The 20,000-nt window shown below is 46.7% G+C and overlaps 1 protein-coding gene across 3 annotated transcripts in view; it reads right to left on the reverse strand.

Annotated features, from left to right (window-relative positions):
• BORCS5 (BLOC-1 related complex subunit 5) overlaps positions 1 to 20,000 on the reverse strand; it is a 72,974-nt gene that overhangs the window by 12,528 nt on the left and 40,446 nt on the right. Inside the window, exon 1 of one of the 3 annotated variants that reach the window (XM_076200736.1) lies at positions 2,163 to 2,291. The exons of the other annotated variants lie outside the window; for them this stretch is intronic. The gene's annotated coding sequence lies outside the window, so the exon portion shown is untranslated. Of the gene's footprint in view, positions 1 to 2,162; positions 2,292 to 20,000 lie in introns of those variants that run through there. 3 annotated transcript variants of the gene reach the window in all.

Genomic DNA, 20,000 nt, shown 5'->3' on the forward strand with positions numbered 1-20,000 from the left:
AAACACAGATGCTAACGGAACTGATGAAACAGCCGGGAACGAGGGTGGTACAAAATAATTGTGATACGGATAGGCTGGCCGGTAAACACGCATGGAGGGAGACAATAGAAAAGACGAAACAGCCGGCCGGCCGGGAAAGAGGGTGGGATAACTTAACAACTACACGGATGGGCCGGCCGGCTAACACACACATCGGGAGACAAAACAGCCGGCCAGCCGGGAAAGAGGGCGGGGCAAGATATAATAGTGATTCGGATAGGCCGGCCGGTAAATACATATGGCAGGAGACAATAGAAAAGACGAAACAGCCGGCCGGCCGGGAAAGAAGGTAGGACAAGATATAATAGTGATTCGGATAGGCCGGCCGGTAAATACATATGGCAGGAGACAACAGAAAAGACGGAGCAGCCGGCCGGCCGGGAAAGAGGGTGGGATAACTTAACAACTACACGGATGGGCCGGCCGGCTAAGACAAACGTGAAGAACCAATAGAACTGACTGAACAGTCGGTCGGCCTGGAAAGAGGGAGGGACAACCAAACCGCGAGACGGTAAGGCCGACCGGTCGACCACCACGGACAGCAAGAGAGACATCAGCCGACCGGCGGGGAAAGAGGGTGGGACAACAGAAGGGCGTTCCCCTCAGCTGAATAAAACCATGATTCGATAAGAAAGAGGAGAAATAATTAGAAAGTTGGTCGAGGTGGACAGAATCGCCAGCCAGACGAGACAGTGCGCCATTCATATCTTTGACAACAGTCATTACGGTCCGTCTTTCCGTCTACGATGAGGTTCTGGAACTCACTTCCTCAATGGAAATTTTCCATCCGATAATGAATCAGACTCTTAGAATACATCGTGTGTGTGTGTGTGTGTGTGTAAAAATGCAGTAATGTCTTTTCTTCACACGACGTCGTTATGGGCCGAAAAGGTCTCCTGTCTACATGATTTATCATTGTAACTCATGATAAGGCTACCTCCCATGTAAAGGGGGAAAAGAGCCTTTGGTATATGCATGTATGTAACTCATTATAACATTGTAACAACTTAAAGATGATAAATGTGTGTTTATACTTGTTTAAATGTTCAGATCCATGAGTACCAGAAATCCACACTTTTCTCCCTGGGGTTCGTTCCCCCCCTGGTAATAATTGTTCAGAACCCCTCGCGTGATGACCCATTCATCCCCACGACCTCCTGCCAGGCGGGGCCTTGGTTCCCCGCTTCCAGACGATGCAATCATGCAAAGGCAGCTTCACTCCGGGAAAACACTACCCAGAAGGAATTGATGAGTTAAACACCATATGAGGACGGAGCCTAAATTTGTACGACGTTTCGCTTATTACAGCTTTTTCAAGTACACTTTGAAGGACCCAGAAGGAACCCATCGAGTGGCGCGCTCAGAAGGTTCAGTCATACTGGAGATGTGGCCAAACCACCTGTAGAAGGACACTTGATCCACACAGACACTTGGTGGTGGCGCTTGTACTATTCTTTTCTCTTTATCTATTTATTTATTTATTGCACCGGTAATAGTGCTCGGTTAAGGGAAAACCTCTCCAAAGGTAAATGGTTAAGGAAAGGCCTTCTTCGACAAGTAAATACGTCAGATAACTGTATGATTACAAACTCACATATCACTGGGTAAAGAAACATAGGTTTAAGGAACTACAGTCAGCGCCAGTTGGTTTCATTCGGGAGACAGGAATTTCAATTGTGACAAAGCGATTTATAATGTCTTGGTCGACTCGCCCTTCACAAAGGAAACCGACCCCGCTCAGCTTCTTTTTTTCTCTCTTTTAAAACCAAAAAACTCAGTGAAGTTTCTGGGATGTTACCGCCGTGGCGCTACGGGAGGGGTAAAACAACTACGAAATATAGAAGAAGAATCACGGGGAAATAAAGTGATCTGTACAGCAATGAACAAATGAGAATGAGGATGAAGAACATCATATGGTTTCGAAAAGCGCCCCCCCCCCTAGGAGGATCCCCTCCTGACGACGGGAGGGAAGAGGAGGGAGGGAGGGGGGAAGGGAGTGAGGGGGGAGGGGAAGGGAGTGAGGGGGGGGAAGGGAGTGAGGGGGGAGGGGAAGGTGAAGGAGAAGGGAGGGGAAGGGGAGGGGGAGGAAAGGGAGGGGTGGATTTCAGTGCAAGGAGGAGTACCTGTTAGGCCGCGTTTCCACCGAGCGAGCCTTGGGCCGATTCTCCTCAACTGTTGTGGGTTCGTTTGAGCAGAAACGACCTCAGTTACAATCTTTTGTTTTTCCAATCTCCAAATGTCAAATTGCCTTTGCGTCACATAATGAGAAGCTGAATGGCGAAATGAAAGTCATTAAACCTTAGACACATGGTTGAAGTGTTCTTGGTGAAGTCTAAAACGCAGCAGGCAATGTCTTCCAGCCATTCAAATTCATGAGACTTTGACACAGACTTCTGACGGTGCGAAAAGGTGGTCAGTAAGCGGGAGGAACGGGGTGGGGGGGGGGCAGGGGCAGTGCTGAGGTACTCAGGAAAAAAAAACCTAATCCTGTCGCGCGCGCGCACACACACACAAAGTCAAGTAGTGATTCACGTTCAGTAGTATTTATCTCCTCTGCAAAAAAAATCTCAAGGTCCATCCTCCAACTCATTCTCCGAATTCTTCTTCCCGTCCTACTTAGTCTTCCCTATTCCTCTCTTCTTCTGCATTCTCTTCCTCCTCCGCTTCCTCTTCCAACTCCTCCCTCTCGTTGCTCCTCCTCCCCCTCCCTTTTCTTCCTACTCCTCTCTTTTTTCCCCTCCACCTCCCTCTCTCTCTCTCTCGCTCTCTCTTACACACACTCCCACACACACACACACACACACACACACACACACACACACAAACCTTGGCGTGATTCACTTTCAGTTTTTAACTTCTCCGCAAAAAAAGCGCGAGACCCATTCTCCTCCTCCTCCTCCTCCTCCTCTTTCCTTCTCCTTCCTACTCCCCTTTCCTTTTTCTTCTCCTTTCCTCCTCTCTCCTAGTTCTTCCTTTCTCTCATCATTCTTCCTCCTTCTCTCTCTCTCTTCTATCCATCTCCCTCTCCTCCCTCTCTATTTTTTCTTCCTCTCTCTCTCTCTCTCCATCTCCCTCTCCTTCCTCTCTAATTTTTCTTCCTCTCTCTCTCTCTCTCCCCCTCCATCCCCTCCCTCCTTTTCCACCCACCCTGCTCTTTTCAGTTTCGCTTTCTTCCCTACTTTCCCTTTCTCCGTGTGCCCTCCCTCCTCCAGCAACTCCCTAGTACCCTAACCTCCACTTCCTCCTCCACTCCCATCTCTCTCTCTTTCACTTTTCTTCTCTTCCCTGCCCCTTCCCTTCCCTTCTCCTTCCTTGCCTTCCTAATCCCTCCCCTCCCTCTATCTCCCTTCCCCTCCTACACTGCCCCCCATCCTTCCCTCCCCTCTTCTCCCCCCCCAAATTAGAAGGCGTGTGTGGGGGGGGGGGGAGGGCGTTTTCCAGTCGCAAGGGCTGTCTGTCCTTCGTTTCACCAGATCCTTCTCATCATCATCACCTTTCTACGACTCATCTCTTCCTCATAAAAACATAAGAACAAAGGAGACTGCAAGAGACCCTAAGGCCTACACTAGGCAGTTCCATGTCCCCTACCACCTGTCGTCCCCGTCCACAAAGTTTACTAGCCATTTCTTAAAACAACCGATAGTTTCAGCGCTCACTAACTACTACATGATTACAAAGTCTATTCCATTCATTGACCACCCTATTGGTAAACCGGCTCTTGCCTCTTTCCTCCTTAAATCTAAAATTGTCCAATCGAAATCCATTACTGAGAGAGTCCTTCCCTGTTGTCTTAATATGATGACCTTGACTGCGTCACTCTGCTGCCCTCCTCTTTCCTCCCCTCCTCCTTGCTATGCCTCGCGTTTTCCTCCTCTTCCTACTTCTCTTTCTCCCCTCCTCTTCTGTCTCCTCCTCCTCCTCTTTCTCTTACTAGTCCTTCCCCTCCTCCTCTTCCTCCTTCTCCTCCTCCTCTCAAATGCACACTTCATATATACTCCTTTTCCCCTCCACACTCCTCCTCCTCCTTCACACTCCTCCTCCCCTCCACACACATAACCTCCTCCCTTTGCCCTCCACACGCCTCCTCCATCTTTGTGCACCCTACTCTTGTGGTGGTGGTGGTTCGAGTCCGATTTAGCCGCCAGGGTGCCAACAGCCCCCCCCCCGGCCCCCCACCTCAGCTCACCCTGATGCTCAAGCTGCTGCCGCCGCCTTCATTTCCTGAACTTCAGGGATCCACCACATTCCTCTCTCCTCTCTTCTCCTCCTCCTCTCTCGTTCTTCATCCTCGCCAGGACTTTCATTCTTTATGTTTCACTTAAATATAAGAAGGGGAAAATGTGTGTGTGTGTGTGTGTGTGTGTGTGTGTGTGTGTGTGTGTGTGTGTGTGTGTGTGTGTGTGTGTGTGAATCACCACCATGGTCTTGGATCACGTGTTGGACTCGTGATCTACAGCTATATCCCTCCCGGAAGAGAGCTCAGAGCTCATATATGACCAATCTGTGGGTAATGCTGTGACCTTGCACGCACACACATACCAAATTCCTACCCACGAGAGTTGTAGTAACGACTCGCAGCGCAACGATACTGAAATTATTTCAGCCCTGGTCGGGATTCGAACTCAGAATGCCGGGAACTCTAACCACTGCGCCACGAGTGTGTATGTGTGTGTGTGTGTGTGTGTGTGTGTGTGTGTGTGTGTGCGCGTGTGTGTGTGTGAGAGAGAGAGAGAATGAGAGAGAGAATGAGAGAGAGAGAGGGGGGAGGAAGATGGAGAGGGAGACAGAGAGAGGGAGGGAGAGAGAGAGAGAGAATGAGAGAGAGACAGAGGGGGGAGGAAGATGGAGCGGGAGAGAGAGAGGGAGAGAGAGAGAGAGAGAGAGAGAGAGAGAGAGAGAGAGAGAGAGAGAATGAGAGAGAGAGAGAGAGAGAGAGAGAGAGAGAGGAGAGAAAAAAGAGAGAGGGGGAGGGAGATGGAGAGCGAGAGGGGAGAGAGAAAAAAGAGAGAGGGGAGGGAGATGGAGAGGGGAGAGAGAGAGAGAGAGAGAGGGGAGAGAGAGGGGGGAGCGAAAGCGGGAGAGAGGGAGAGAGAGAGAGAGAGAGAGAGAGAGAGAGAGAGAGAGAGAGAGAGAGAGGGGGAGAGAGAAAGAGAGAGGGGAGGGAGATGGAGAGAGAGAGAGAGAGAGAGAGAGAGAGAGAGAGAGAGAGAGAGAGAGGGAGGGAGAGAGGGAGAGATAGAGATAGAGAGACTGGGAGAGAGAGAGGAGAGAGGGGTGTGGGAGGGGCAAAATAAACGTATTAAGGTCAGGAGGGGAAAGAGAGCGAGGAAGAACACGAGAGAGAAAAAGAGGGGCGAGAGGAGGAGGGGAGGGGGAGGGAAGGGGGCAGCAACCCCCCCCCCCGTGCCTCAGTGACGTCACCCGTGCAGCTGGCGTGTCAGATGGTCGTGTCTCGTACAAAGGCAAGGGAAGGCTTTTTACGCGACAGTTTCGCCGATGTCAGAGCGGTGCCCCTCTCAGCCACCACCACTACGACGAATCCAACAACCAAACCTCCGACCTGAGCTTGCATGCGCGGCCGCCACCTTTGCCCCAAGTGCAAAGGCAGCCTTAAGGGAGTCCGTCTGGTTCGACCCCAGGTCGACGTCGTCATGATAGTATATCATCCTCTTCCGTACCAGTTGGTCCCTTTCCTTTGGCGCCATGTGATTCTATTCACCGTGGAGCGCGGGCGCGCGCACACACACACACACACACACACACACCAAAGGCTGCAACTAACAGAATAAACACAATACAGAAGAACCTGGCAGAAAGTGCGGGAGGGAGGGAGTGAGAGAGCGGGAGAGAGGGAAGGATCGGGGAATCCCATGGGCACATGAGGCACACTCAACAAGGCCAGAGAGCACGTTTGAAAAACACAAGGCAAGGCAAGGCAAGGGAGGGAGGGAAGGAAGGAAGGAAGCGGGCAGGCAGGCAGGCAGGCAGGCAGGCAGGCAGGCAGGCAGGCAGGTGGGCATGCATACGAAGGGCAAAAGGAAAAAGGGAAAACAATTAAAGATAAAATGTAAAAAGGGGGTCGGAAGCAACGGTTTCAAGAACCTAAAGAGTCCGTGAGGTCGATGGTTGGGGTGGGGGTGGGGGGGTATGGGCAGAAGGAAAAGGAAGAGAAAGAAGAGGAAGAGGAGGGGAAGGAGGAGGTAGCGGAAGAGATGTTGGAGAAAAACGACGCCATGGCCCGGAAATAGACCTGAGCAAGAAAGGAGGGCTGCTGGGGCCGGTTCTCGTCACGACCTCTCATCATCACCATCACCATTTTTCTCTCCCTCCTCTTCATTGTCCTTCTCCCCGTCGTCGTCGTTATCCCCCCCTCTCCTCCTCGTCCCCCCTCCCCTTTGTCATCATCTCATCCCATCACCAATCCAAACAACAGCATCACAACCCTACCCACATCACCACCACCACTGTCATCTTTATAATCATTTCCATCAGTGACAAAAGCGCTGGTAAACAAGTCCATAAAAAATATCAACAATTTCCACCCGGGTTACTGACAGTGGACGTACCGACATCAGGCAAAGTTCTTACAATTTCCACATTCATCCCATCGCCACTCCTGTTATCACCACTTTGACAACCATCTCCGTCAGTTTTACTGGACGACGTGAAACCGCCAACATCACAACCGTCATTTCCACCGAATGCGCCGCCATCGTTGCCGTAGCGCGCGCCACGTGACGCGCTGAGGGTGACGCGCGCCAGATTCGCGTGCCCCCCCCCCTCGCTGCCGCCTCAAAACAACTCTTATTACCAACATTATGTCCTGTCTTTCTTTTGTTTACTTTATTAGTTAAGGCCCACGTTTGGCATAAATGTAAAGTCAACTCTGTTCAGACTAGGTGAGTTGAACAGCCTTTGATGTGCACGTGAAATCAAATATATTTAGACTAGGACAGAGGCATCTGCTAAAAAAGGATGTACCTTTCAACGATTAATAATTATTAGTATACAATTAATTGTACTAATTGTAGTTAAGAAGATTATTTGGTGTACGCGTATAATGAGCCATCGACTAGGACAAAAGTACCAGCTATGAAGTTTGTATCTTTGAACGAGTTGTTATTTTCAATGTAGAAATAACTTTGGTTGATGACAAAAGAACCGGAAGTGAAAATAATGTCTACTGCCAGCTCTCCCATACAGCGGGTAATGACGTGTTTGTGTATAACTGCTGCTGATGACTCACGAATCCCCTTATTCCTCTTGCGCAACTCAATGAGAGGAGGAGGAGGAGGAGGAGGAGGAGGAGGAGGAGGAGACAGAGAGTTTATTTTTGCCCATTTATGTAGCCCGAACAGAGGCAGTCATTTGAAACTATTAATCAAGAAGAATAAAGAACATCCGTGGGATGTGTGTACTACCAATAGAAGACGATATGTATAAAATCATATTAAAGGTTGTGATAACAACTCCTAAGGTGCAGTGCAGCCTGTTCGACCAGTAACACGATTTATGTTCAATTAGGATTATGGAATGTAATGTGATTATATAACCTTATCCAATGTACATTCTTTTTGATTACATAACCTTTAACCAATGTACATTTTTTTTAATATAAGCAGGGTCCTATCACAGCAAAAGAAAAAAGACGTGCTGTGGAAATAAATCTGAGAGCTAAAAATACGAGGTGACTTTTACATCAACGACCCTGGTCGTGGGTACGGCGCTGCACCCAGCTCTTGGGAGTTCGTTGGTTGTCAGCATCAGGGATTCTGGTGGGAAGCAGGAACTAGGAACCTTGGGAATTCCCTGACGTTGATGCAGTGCAACGAAGGTTACCACCGAGAGTAGAAATAAGTGTATTGTTACACAGATGCGCCTTTAATCTATCTATTCTAAGCAGACTGAGACTACTTACAAGAGAACAAACATTCTGTTAGTCAATGAAACAGCGACGTCAATGGAGAAGATTAAATGAGAGGAACAACCACAAGTGGATAACCGACTGAGATTTCGAGAATACTTGAGAATTATGTATAAAGAAAAATCAGAATCTGTGAATAAATCTTGTCCCAAGTTAAAATGAACAGACGGAGGCAATAAAATCGACTCCAGAAACCAAAGGTCTTACTTACTTGGGAGTCGTCGCCAAATAAGAGGTCCCTTACCGGACGCCCGTGACTGTGGAGGTGCCTACCCCCCCCCCCGCCTCTCCTTGTCACGCCCATGCCCGTGTTTACTCCACGCCCACGTCAGCCTACGTGTTTACTCCACGCCCACGTAAAGCCCCGTTATTCGCTTAAACAGCCACTGGCTCCGGGCCAATTATCGACACGAGGGTGGTCAGTCGACCGATGTACTGAAGCAGCTATGCAGCCACACATCGCCATGGCATCTCCAAGCCGCAGTTTCACACTCACACTCACACTCACACACACACAATCACAAAAAAATCATTCAAAAGTCGTCTATTCTCTGGTCTCTCCATGATTACTTTTGGATATCACATCACTTACAAATCGTAACTTAGCCTTCCGGTGACCACGGACTGAAGATGACATCATTGATAAAATCCCATTTTCCTGGCCTTCCTGAGACGACCTCACCATCCCACTCTCACCACGCAGTGGGAAGTGAGAAACCCGTGGTAGGGCAAAGCCCTGTCAGTTGCGGCAAACCGCTGTTTATTTTAGGCCGATATTTGGGTCGCCTCCCCCGCCCTGCCAGGGCTGTCGGCAACGACTTCAAGAAGTCCGCGGTGGTTCCCGGGAATCGAACTCATGACCACCTGATCATGAGTTCGGCACGGTATCCACTGGGATACCGCGGGGCACTCTGTGACCACCACTGAATATCATATAACTTGATACAATCTTAGTCTTGGCCTTTCTCTCTCTGTGTGATTCACCATTGTCTTGGATCACGTGTTGGACTCGTGATCGATAATTTTCCCTCCCACAAGAGAGTTCAAAGCTCATATATGACTGATCTGTGGGTAATGCTGTGACCTTATACGCACACACACACACCAAACTCCAAACCCACGAAATTTGAACTAACGACTCACAGTGCAGCGATGCTGAAATTATTTCAGCCCTGGGCGGGATTCGAACCCGGACTGCCGTAGTGGCAGCCGGGAACTCTACCACAGTGTGTGTGTGTGTGTGTGTGTGTGTGTGTGTGTGTGTGTGTGTGTGTGTGTGTGTGTAGTGTATAATTGTACATTACCTATCCGAGAGCTAACGCCTTGACGTAGTGGACACGCTCTAGTATCTTAACGACAACAAGAGCTGTGTTGTCGACCCACAAGACAATGTGGACGGGGTCGTCACCCACGTGGAGACCAGGTCACGAACGAACACTCAAAGATCAGGTCACCAACGAACACTCAAAGATCAGGTCGTACGCACACGTCGTCGTCGTCGCAAGACCCAACTGGCGCGTCCCTGCTGGCCAGGAGGGACATTCCTCGTAGATATGGGCCGCCGTCAAGATGACGGGGTGAGTCACTGAGTAGTCTATGGAGTCATATCTCAACAGAAACCTAACGGCTATCTATCTGTCTGTATACCAAAGGTCTCTTTCCCCCTTATTAGAGAGGTAGCCAGCAAAGTCACGCATCCACTCCCATTCCACCATCCATCTGCTTCCTCCCTCTCCTCTTAGCTCCTCGTGGATGAAGGGTCATCCCTGTCTCCCACCCACTGCCCTCCTGGGTCAGAGGCAGTGCAGCAAGGCACAGCACATTCACATGAGGGCCAGTAAATAGAGAAGACGTGGAGCTATGCCTTCGGTCTGCGTCAAAAAATTATTCTTACACAAACATTCTCCACTCACATTTATCCTCTTTTCCTTCTCCCATCCCTGCTCAACAGACATTCCTCTTTTGCTCAAAACCACTTTCACCCCATCCATCCATCTCATCTTCAGTCGTCCCCTCTACTTCACTCCATCTACCTCTGCTTTGCACATGTTTCTTGCTCATCTATCTTTAATCAGTCTTTCCAAGCACCAAAAACATCACAACGTGTATAATTAATCTTTCATCAATTCTATCTGCCATCTCCCTTTCCACCCTTACCCTTACCCTCCTCCTCCTCACCTCATCTTTTCTCACTATATCCAACCTTGTAACCCCCACCATACCTCTGAATAAAAACATACATTACACACACACACATAATATATATATATATATACATATATTATATATATATATGATATATATATATATATATATATATATATATATATATATATATTATACACACACACACACACACACACACACACACACACACATATATATATATATATATATATATATATATATATATACATAGTTATTTCATCGTTCGGATTTCACTTGGTGAAAGATTCGAAGGCATCTGAATACCACTCTCAAAGAGTTGAGAACCCTTCTACTTTGTTTGCTGATGTTCTCCTGTTCTACTTTCGTCTAATTTGTTTATATTCTACCTTGCGAAAGAGGTCCAAAAGCATTTCGGGAATGACGTTTGGTCTCTGGTGCGCCCAAGCCAAGCCAAGCCAAGCCAAGAGACTACTGCATGAAGTACTCGCGGGTTTGAGCATTGAAAAAAGATGTAAATCGAGACGGCTCCCTGCACCGCAAGGGCTACACGGTGACTGCCACTAGCAGCACCATCTGTGACAGCCACTCGCAGCACCATCTGTAGTACCAGTCATCAAATGCTCTGCAAGAGCGCGCGCGCATGTGGCCTGCTGTACCTACGTTTCTCCCTCGAGGCTCATCGTCCAACTATTCCTCAACGCACAAAATCTATTAGGCTTCTACTTCTCCAACAACCACACACACCTCATCTACCCCTCACATACACACACACACACACACACACACACACACACACACACACACACACACACACACACACACACACCTTCCCAGCAGCCTCTGGCAAACCCGGGCCTTTGATTTCTAAAATTATTCTTCCCCAACTATTCACATTTCCTTGGGCCACTCTCTCTCTCTCTCTCTCTCTCTCTCTCTCTCTCATACCTGGCGCTAGAATTCCACTATTCAATGCAATTATCACTCTTTTTCTTTCTTTCTTTCTCCTACCTGGCACTAAAACTTACTCAATGCATTCTCTCTCGCTCACACTCACTTGATCTCTTCTCATCTCCATCACCCCTTTATCTCTTTCTCTTTACCGCCTTCCCTCCTCTTAGACTTTGCGATATCTAAGCGGTCAAAGAATGTCGATGTTGTGTACAGAATATTATAAAAAATATTCCCCTCGATGCAACATAGACATGTTCACAGATTCCTTTCCGCGAACAACCACGTCATGGCAAGCCGTTACTGTCCCCCTTGTGCATGGGTACGGTGTGTGGAACGTAGCATTGCCCATAGATCGAGCTCAATGACCTCTGTATCTCTCATCTCCTTCTGGGCGAGTAATGACCACAAATCACGGGCACAGCACGTGGTCCAAGACGATATCTTTGAAGACCTCCTTATGGAATACCAACTGCATAATTTATAACATTGATATCTTAGGGATTTTATTGGCATCTCTGCAGACCAATTCTCTCGGAGATTCAGAAAAGAAAGAATGATCAATCAACTTCTACTACCCTTCTTTCCACCTCTCCTTCTCACCTTTCCTGTCTCTCTCCTTCTACTACTCCTCCTTAAACCTTCCTTCCCTTCCACTATCCTTCCTTACACCCCTCCCTCTCTCTCTCCTTGACCATCTATACTCTCCACAAGGATAGAGTCGCTGGTTACTGCTGGCCAATGACTGACGCATTCTTTGTAGTTGAGCCAAGACTGGGCAAACTCCTCCCGGAACTTGCAAGTGTCACGTGCAAGAAGAGCACACCCGCGAACAAAGTACACAAATAAGCTCTCCGGCAGAGATTGGGGGAGAGAGGGCAATGGCCAGATAACCAGAAATGAAGTACAAAAGGAATTGGTTTCATAAACGTTTAAGACTCGTTCAAGTTGGCAAAGAATTCGTTGACTCTTTTAACCGATCCTAAGAGCGATCATTTGCTACAACGGTTTGAAGTTGACTGCAATGGTGTATTACCTATAGCAACGCCATATTGAGTCTCCTAGCCCTTGGATATTTACACCGATTTCCTTCAATTGAATAAAATCACCTGGCGGCAGACAGAATAAACATAAAAGAGAGCCTCAGGCAAAATGAAAAGTTGGAAGCGTTTGAGCAGCTGGTGATGATGACGATATGGTTTAACGTCACAAACTCCCTCCCCCTATCGGAAGGCCAGGACGGTGCCCCTCACAGAGGACTTTGTAGCGTGGAATTTAATGAACCATAATGCCCTTGTTGGTTCAACTTCGCCGGTGGCAGGGTTCGAACCGCCATCCTCCCTCGACCTTCGCCGCAAGTAACGACGCCCGAACCCGCAAAGCCAGTTGGAGGAACAAGATCAACGGACCCTCGTGTTTACAAACTGAGGATGAGAATGTTGATGTTGCCATTCCTTAAGCATACAATTTTTACCACTGTTGTTTGAAGCGGGCCCTGCACGATCAATATTATTGCGCAATATTCCGTATAGTACAATATTATTGACGGCGTAGTGATGGTAGTGAAGAATGACACACTACATTGAAGACATCAAATGTACAGGCCAAACACGTGCGTTCTTCTTCAATACCATCCCTACACCGTCAATATTATTGTACAATAGGGAATATTGCGCAACATTACTGATCGTGTAGGCCCCGCTTTGATCTACGTTGAGAACACCCGTTCAAAAATAGACTCGTGGTAACTGTATGGCTTTTTTAGTCCTTAGTACTTTTTTTTTTTTTTTTTTTTTTTGAGAAACGGGGGAGGGGGGGGGGAAGTGATGGTACGGTTACTTCCGCTGCCGCCATCGCCCATCATTTCCGACTTGAAGATGACTGAATACGAAAGTCATTACGCAGAAGTTAAGGCTCTTCTTCCCAAGTCGGCGTTCGTCGTTCGGGTTTCTGAGGGGCACACTTATGATTCTATTCTGGCTGTCGGCTGGCCATTCCAATCGGTTACCCATGACCCCAACGTTAGTAAAGAGTCCCACCGTCTAGGGCTAACATTGTATAATTAATTCCCTTAAGGAAATTTAAGAGTTGGTTATCTTTTAGGTCTTTGATAACTACTCATGCCATGTTCTCCATTCTTATGATTCGTCGGAGGAAATTGCCTATTGGATCCTCGTTCAAAGTCTTTCTTCAGTATGACGGTAAACTAAGACAGTACATACCAGTGGGCAGCGTTAAATACACTGTAAAACGGTGACGTCATTGAGACATGACCAAATGCAGCTCCCCCCCGCCCCTTCCTCGCACGCGTTTCTTCGCAGACTTCTTCCAACACTGGCAACACACAGACATAACCAAAACATATCTGGGGTGGAGCACCTCTGATAAGCAGCCCAAGAAAGCGATCGGTTTCTTAAGGTCGGGGCACACTAGGGATTTCTTGCTAGCATGCTACTTGCTTTTGCTACTTGCTTATGAGTAGAAACGACTTCGGTGACGATCTTTTGTTTTTCAAAATACTAATTGTCAAATTACTCTTGCGTCATAGAGTGAGAAGCTGAATGACGAACTATGAGAAGCTAAACTCATACAAATGTTAGACACATGGTTGAAATACATTTTTACGGAAGTCTAAAATATTGTATGGAAGTCATTTCTACTCAAACGATGCTGGGAAAGCAAGTAGCACGCTAGCCAAGCGTGTCGCCACCTTTACATTAGTCCGGTGTCGTAACCCAGTGACAGCGGGGGGCGAGCCAACAACAACAACAACAATAATAATTACAACAGCAACAAATCCGGGACGATGCCTGACCTGAAGAGGGTGGACGCAGTGAGCTTCTTCTCTATATAGAATCCAGCCAAGAGGGTAACACGGGCTGTCTGTTGCAGATCATTTGCCACAAAACTGGATTTATATTCATTCAAATCCTTTCCACTTTCACCCTCTTCCCTCAGTCCATCAATGCATAAGATTCTCAATCTGTTTTCCCGCTAATACCAAAGTAAGGCATTCGTACTTCCCAGCCTCCTGGGACTATTTCATTGATGCATTCCCTAATTGCCACGAGTGTTTGGAATGTGGCCCCTCTCCTCAAACTCTATGGGGGCTTTAGGGCGACCCTGGACCCAGGTGGAGAGAGCACTACACCAGTTCTAAGCCCCCGTTCCCTTCCTTAGAAAACTAGCCTCGCCATCCACCACACCCTTGTCCTCGAACAAGTTCTCTTCCTCCCTCCTTCCATATCCCATCTATCTTTACCACGCTCACCCGCCGTCCCACTTTCTCCCATACCGTAAAACCCCCGCGTAAAAATATCACAAGGGTAAACATTTCATTCAAACAGTTACAGGACGCGGACCGCGCCCAAGGAGGAACCTGGGTGTAGAAGCCATGTTACCTACCAAACACACAGGAGAGACGCCAAGGGTATGCGTTCCGTACAGCAGTTGACCAATTGGTCTTGACTTCCTAACGACGCCATTACGAACCCCCCATGGCGTACGACGGCACCCAGTGGAACTGCCTGATGTATACCTTAAAGCCTCTTGCAGTCTCCTTCATTCTTGTGTTCTAATATTACCGCTAATGCACAGAAAGAGACCCGCAACACGAAAAATAAACCCATCTCTCCGACAGGAGTTGAAACTACGAGACAGAGGAGCCATACTCCCGCCTGGGCAAGGATTCCCAACCGCTTGCGAGCGAAAAGAGCTGCATGAGGGGAAGTGGTGATTCTATCATATGAACATTTAGTATTAATCCTAAATCATGCTGTACCTTACCAACCACATTATACAAGAGTGGAATGCACATTTTTTTTCTCATTACAATTTATTTTGTGCCGATCTTTGACAGATGTCTCTCCATGTTCTTCGTTCACTGCGTCTATGCTACACGAGAGTAAACATGTAAACAGCTAAGACCCTTCAAGCCCAAGAACGGCTGCCCTTTGACGTGCATACAGGGACTTACTTGTGCAATCGGATCTACATCAGCTGTGCATTTGCTAAAGCCAATTTGCAAAGCTACGATGAAGAAAAGTGGGAATAAATTAGATCAGGCATATAACACCTGATAACTTGCCCTCATCCAGTGCAAGGCTTGGCTGGATGAAACCGGTTTGCGACATACGTCCAGAAGACACATGCAGGTAGTAGCGTCTTTCCTGGGATCGCCAAGACATCTTGTATGCTACCACCACCACCACCATACACCAGGTAGGGCGATGCCCTGTCAGCGATGATGCCTCACGAAGTCCCTCACGAAGTCCCTCCCTCCACGTCATGAGGATGAATGAGCATCAGTACCCATTAAAATACTACCAGTGGCAGCCACAAGGAAAGCGTCCAACAGGAAGACCCAGGAAGAGATGGAGAGACGGTATCTTGTATGCTATTTTTTTTTAATTATATGAATTCAGTACGATAACCAAATATATTAAGACATAAACAAATATATTATTGGGGTCGCGGTCATATCATGAGGATCCTATTGGGGGTCGCCTGAAAAAAAGGATGGGAAACGATGAGGTAGAGGGAAGGTTTGATCTGTGCCATTGTTATGTAAGGTGGATTCTTATGGCGGTTGCTGATGCTGCCATGCCGCCGCGCCGCCGCAAGGGAAGGCAAGTCAAGGGCTCAAGGCGATCAAATTCAGCTGTCGTCCATCACTCAGCAGCTAAGGAAATTATAACCTCATCTTGATTGGAGATACTATGTCATGCGACTTGATTTCTGCTTGCTGTTCATACAAGCGACATGAAAAAAACACGGTTCTTCAGCCACACCACCATTTTGTGCTATAAAAATCACAAGATTAAGAGCTTACAATTGTACTTCGCATGCTGACAGATGGTATTTTTTTCTTCTATCTGTCAACATTTTCGCTCTGATATGTTCACATATGAGGTTATGAACAGTGCCAACGCCAGCAGCAGCAAGCGAAATTCACTTCATCCTCACTCCTTGTCTGAGTTCCATTTATCTAAATGAATTACAATGATAAAATGTGTCGACAGGAGGCCTAGAAAAAAAAATCCTTCCCATTTTTTGATGAGCGCATAATACTAGATACAACCTACTGATGTGATACTTGGAAGCTCACGATGACGGACAAGCTAAGGCGTTGTGCACACAGGAGAATGGAGAGATCAGAGCTGATAGCAATGCTGAGAGACAGGAGAAAGGCAAGTGGGTGAGAGAGCAGACTAGAGTGAAATATTCCGCGGAGGCGGTAAATAATATGAGATGGAATCGGGCAGGAGAGTTAGCGTGAAAAGAATGATGGGCGACGAAACAAGCGTGTTACTGACTGGAAGCCGCGAGACGGGAAGCCTGGAAGAGGGAGACCTGACAGGAGAGACGAGGGAGAGAAGTTTGCAGGAGTGACGTGGCAGAGGTTGGCGCAGTCGTGTGATTCATGGAACAGTTTGTGAGAGGACGTCGTTTGGCAGGCAGTGGGGGGGGGGAGGGTCTCAAAAATGGACCACTCATAGACTGATGAAGTGGTTTTGGTGAGCCGAACTGGTTAAGGCGCCTATAGACGCTTAGTTTTCCTGTTATATTATTTGGACCAAGATCTAAGGTATATTTAGACCTTGACTTGGACGAAGTCTAAACAGAGATCACGACAAAATAATTGCTCTCCCTTTTGCTTCTGAGGGGCTGCTCTGTCACTTAATCCAACAGCCAGCCAGCCATCCAGCCATCCAGCCAGCCAGCCATCCAGCCAGCCAGCCAGACGGTAGCCAGGACCAAATGAATACGAGTTCCATCACGGTGCGTAGGTAATTATTCACTTGGTACGGCAACGTCAAGGAGAGAAATCCTTCCTCAATCCCTCTGCCATCCTTCTCGAAACGTCGCAAACCGCGCCTCCGTCAGACACGGCCTTACTGTGGCGGCACACTGGGCTAGCATGCTGCTTGGTTTTGCTACTTCGTGAGTAGAAACGAATTACAATATTCTAGATTTCCGTAAGAACCTCTCGGCAGTGCGTCTAACATTCGTATTCTAGGTTTAACCTCTCTCAGTTCGTCATTCAGCTTCTCACTCTATGTCACAGTGCTTAACCCCTGGGTCGCGACCCAAATTTGGGTCGCCAAGCCATTTTATTGGGTCGCTAAGGGTTTGCAGAAAATAATTATTTTCCCACAACAAATATATTATAATTACATACTGTAATAATTAAAATACATGATGCCTAGTTTTAGGATTCTAAGCAGACCATGATTAAATAAAAACTCCAAAGCAGAAAATTTATTTGAAGTGTTTTGAAATTTCAATGTAAAACCGACAATATCTATGTAGGCTTGGGTCGCGATGCTTGATTTGTGCAAAATTTTGGGTCGCTGCCAAAAAAGGTTAAGAACCACTGCTCTATGACGCAAGAGTAATTTGAAATTTGGAAAACAAAAAATCGTTACCAAAGGCGTTTCTACTCCAACGCAGTAGCAAAAGCAAGTAGCATGCTACCAAGAAATGCCTAGTGTGCTGCCACCTTTACCCCGCACAAGACAGAAAAATCACGAGCAGGTAGTCGGCCAAAAGCAAAATTTTGTAAAAGAAGCCTTTACTCGAACGATTTCTAAGAACACGATTCAAATTTTCTTGCAGTCTTGGAAAAAATTGGGTTATAAACCAGACCAAAGTGTTGAAGATCAAGAAAACCGTAAACGTGCAAATCGCAACAACAATACATACATACGTATATATATATATATATATATATATATATATATATATATATATATATATATATATATATATATATATATATATATATATATATATACTGTACACATACCAAGGGGTTTTTCCCCCTTACAAGAGAGATAGCCAAAATCAAGACATAATTCCACTCCCATCCATTTCATACCCACCCACTCCACTCCCATTCACCACCCCTCCCTCCCTCCCTCCCTCCCTCGTTTCTTGGCTCCTCCTGGATGACGGGTCATCCCTGCTTCTCGCCCACTGCCAAGTCAGAAGCAGTGCAGCAAGACACAGCACATCTATAGCAACGCCGCTTCATTTAATAGGCGACACCCCCCCTCTTCGTCCCCTCATGTAGAAAAAAAGAGATAATAATAATAATGAAAATGATAGTGTATCTATCAATGTACCAAGGGGCTTTTTCCCCCTTAGAGGGGGGGTGGCCAAGTCAAAAGACAAGAACCCACTCCCACTTATTCAACTTGCATCCACCACCCTTGCTTCCATATCATTTTAGCTCCTTGTTTTGATAGCGATATTGATACCGATGATGATGATGATAATAATAATAATACATACATACATACATATACCAAGGCTTTTCCCCCCTTTCAAGGGAGGTAGCCAAAAAGGGAAAGGCATGAAATCACTCCCACCCATTTCATCCCTAAAAACACTCCACACCCCTCCCACCCTCCCTCTCATCTGAGCACCTCCTGGATGACGGGTCATCCCTGCACCTTGCCCACCGTCCTGGGTCAGAAGCAGTGTTGCAAGACACAGCACATCCACAGCAAGGCCGCTTCATTTAATCGGCGACCCCCCCTCTCCGTCCCCCCTTGCAAAGTAGGTAGCCAAAGTTAAAGGCATAAATCCACTCAACCATTTCATCATCATCATGTCATAATAATAAATAATAACAATAATAATAGTAATAATAATAATAGTACCAATAAAACTTGTATACTATAGAGACAAACTGCATTGGAACTGCAACGGAGGATGAGGGAGAGAGGAAGAGGGGCACAACGCGACTGCAACGGTCGTCGCAGCGCTGACGCCGCCGCCGACGACGACGACGACACGAACTGACTCGGCCAAAGCGAAGAGGACGGAATGTGGCAACAATTCGAGGAAGTGATGATAAAGAAAAAGGAACAAGTGGTGCACATTTGGGACGCCAAGCAGAATCTCGGCCATCCCTTCAATCCTCCCCCCCTCACCCTCCAACCCTCGCTAATCCTCCCGCATGATGCCCCACAGCTCTCATCTCGCTACTCCCCCCCACCTATCTCCACATTGCTCCCCGTACTGTACTCCTCTCCCTGTCCCCACCCCTCTCATTCCTGATGCCTTTTGTATCAGTGAGGAGGGACAAAAGTAACTTAAATATACATCCACACTATACTGCAGCAGTTCTTCTGAAATACATATAAAACAGCTTAGTGTATCATTTTTTAAATCAATGCCACAATGATGATTTTTTTATAATATCGAAAAGAGGACCTATAAAACTAAACACACGCACACACACAAGCATATATATATATATATATACGTTTATATATAATATATATGTATACACACATACACACACACACATATGTATGGAAGGGTGGTGAGGTAAACACCTGGTGTTACCTCACCACCCTTCCACTCATTCTGTCTTACGTGCTTCAATATATATATATATATGTATATATATATATATATATATATATATATATATATATATATATATATATATATATATATATATGCATATACACATTGGGAAAAATAAAGTTAAATGAAATTCATAAAGATATGGAAGAATGTAAGTTAAAGCTAATCTCACAATGTCCATTCTCTTGAAGAAAAGGTTGTCATAATTGTTATGGATGTTGTTGTTCCTACTGTAAATGTTGTTATCATTGCTTCATTTGTGTTACTATTGATTTTGTAACTCCTGTTGGGGACGTATTAAAGCACGGCGCGTTAATTCGAGCAAACTTCTGTTATCAAGTGATAACAGGCTGTAAGTGGTCTATGGAATGCCATAGAGACGCATCTGAACCATGGTTTGTCAAGTGCTAAAGACATTCAATACAGTTTGCTGCGGTGTAGTAGATTCACTTGCGCTGCATTGTACCTAATACATTAAGGATGATTGCACCTGAATGCAACTGTGCAAGGCGCTGTGTTGCAACAGACTTACTTGTCT

The sequence above is a fragment of the Oratosquilla oratoria genome, chromosome 17 (genome assembly GCF_046742065.1).
Source record: "Oratosquilla oratoria isolate Oo_2021 chromosome 17, ASM4674206v1, whole genome shotgun sequence".
NCBI lineage: Eukaryota > Metazoa > Arthropoda > Malacostraca > Stomatopoda > Squillidae > Oratosquilla > Oratosquilla oratoria.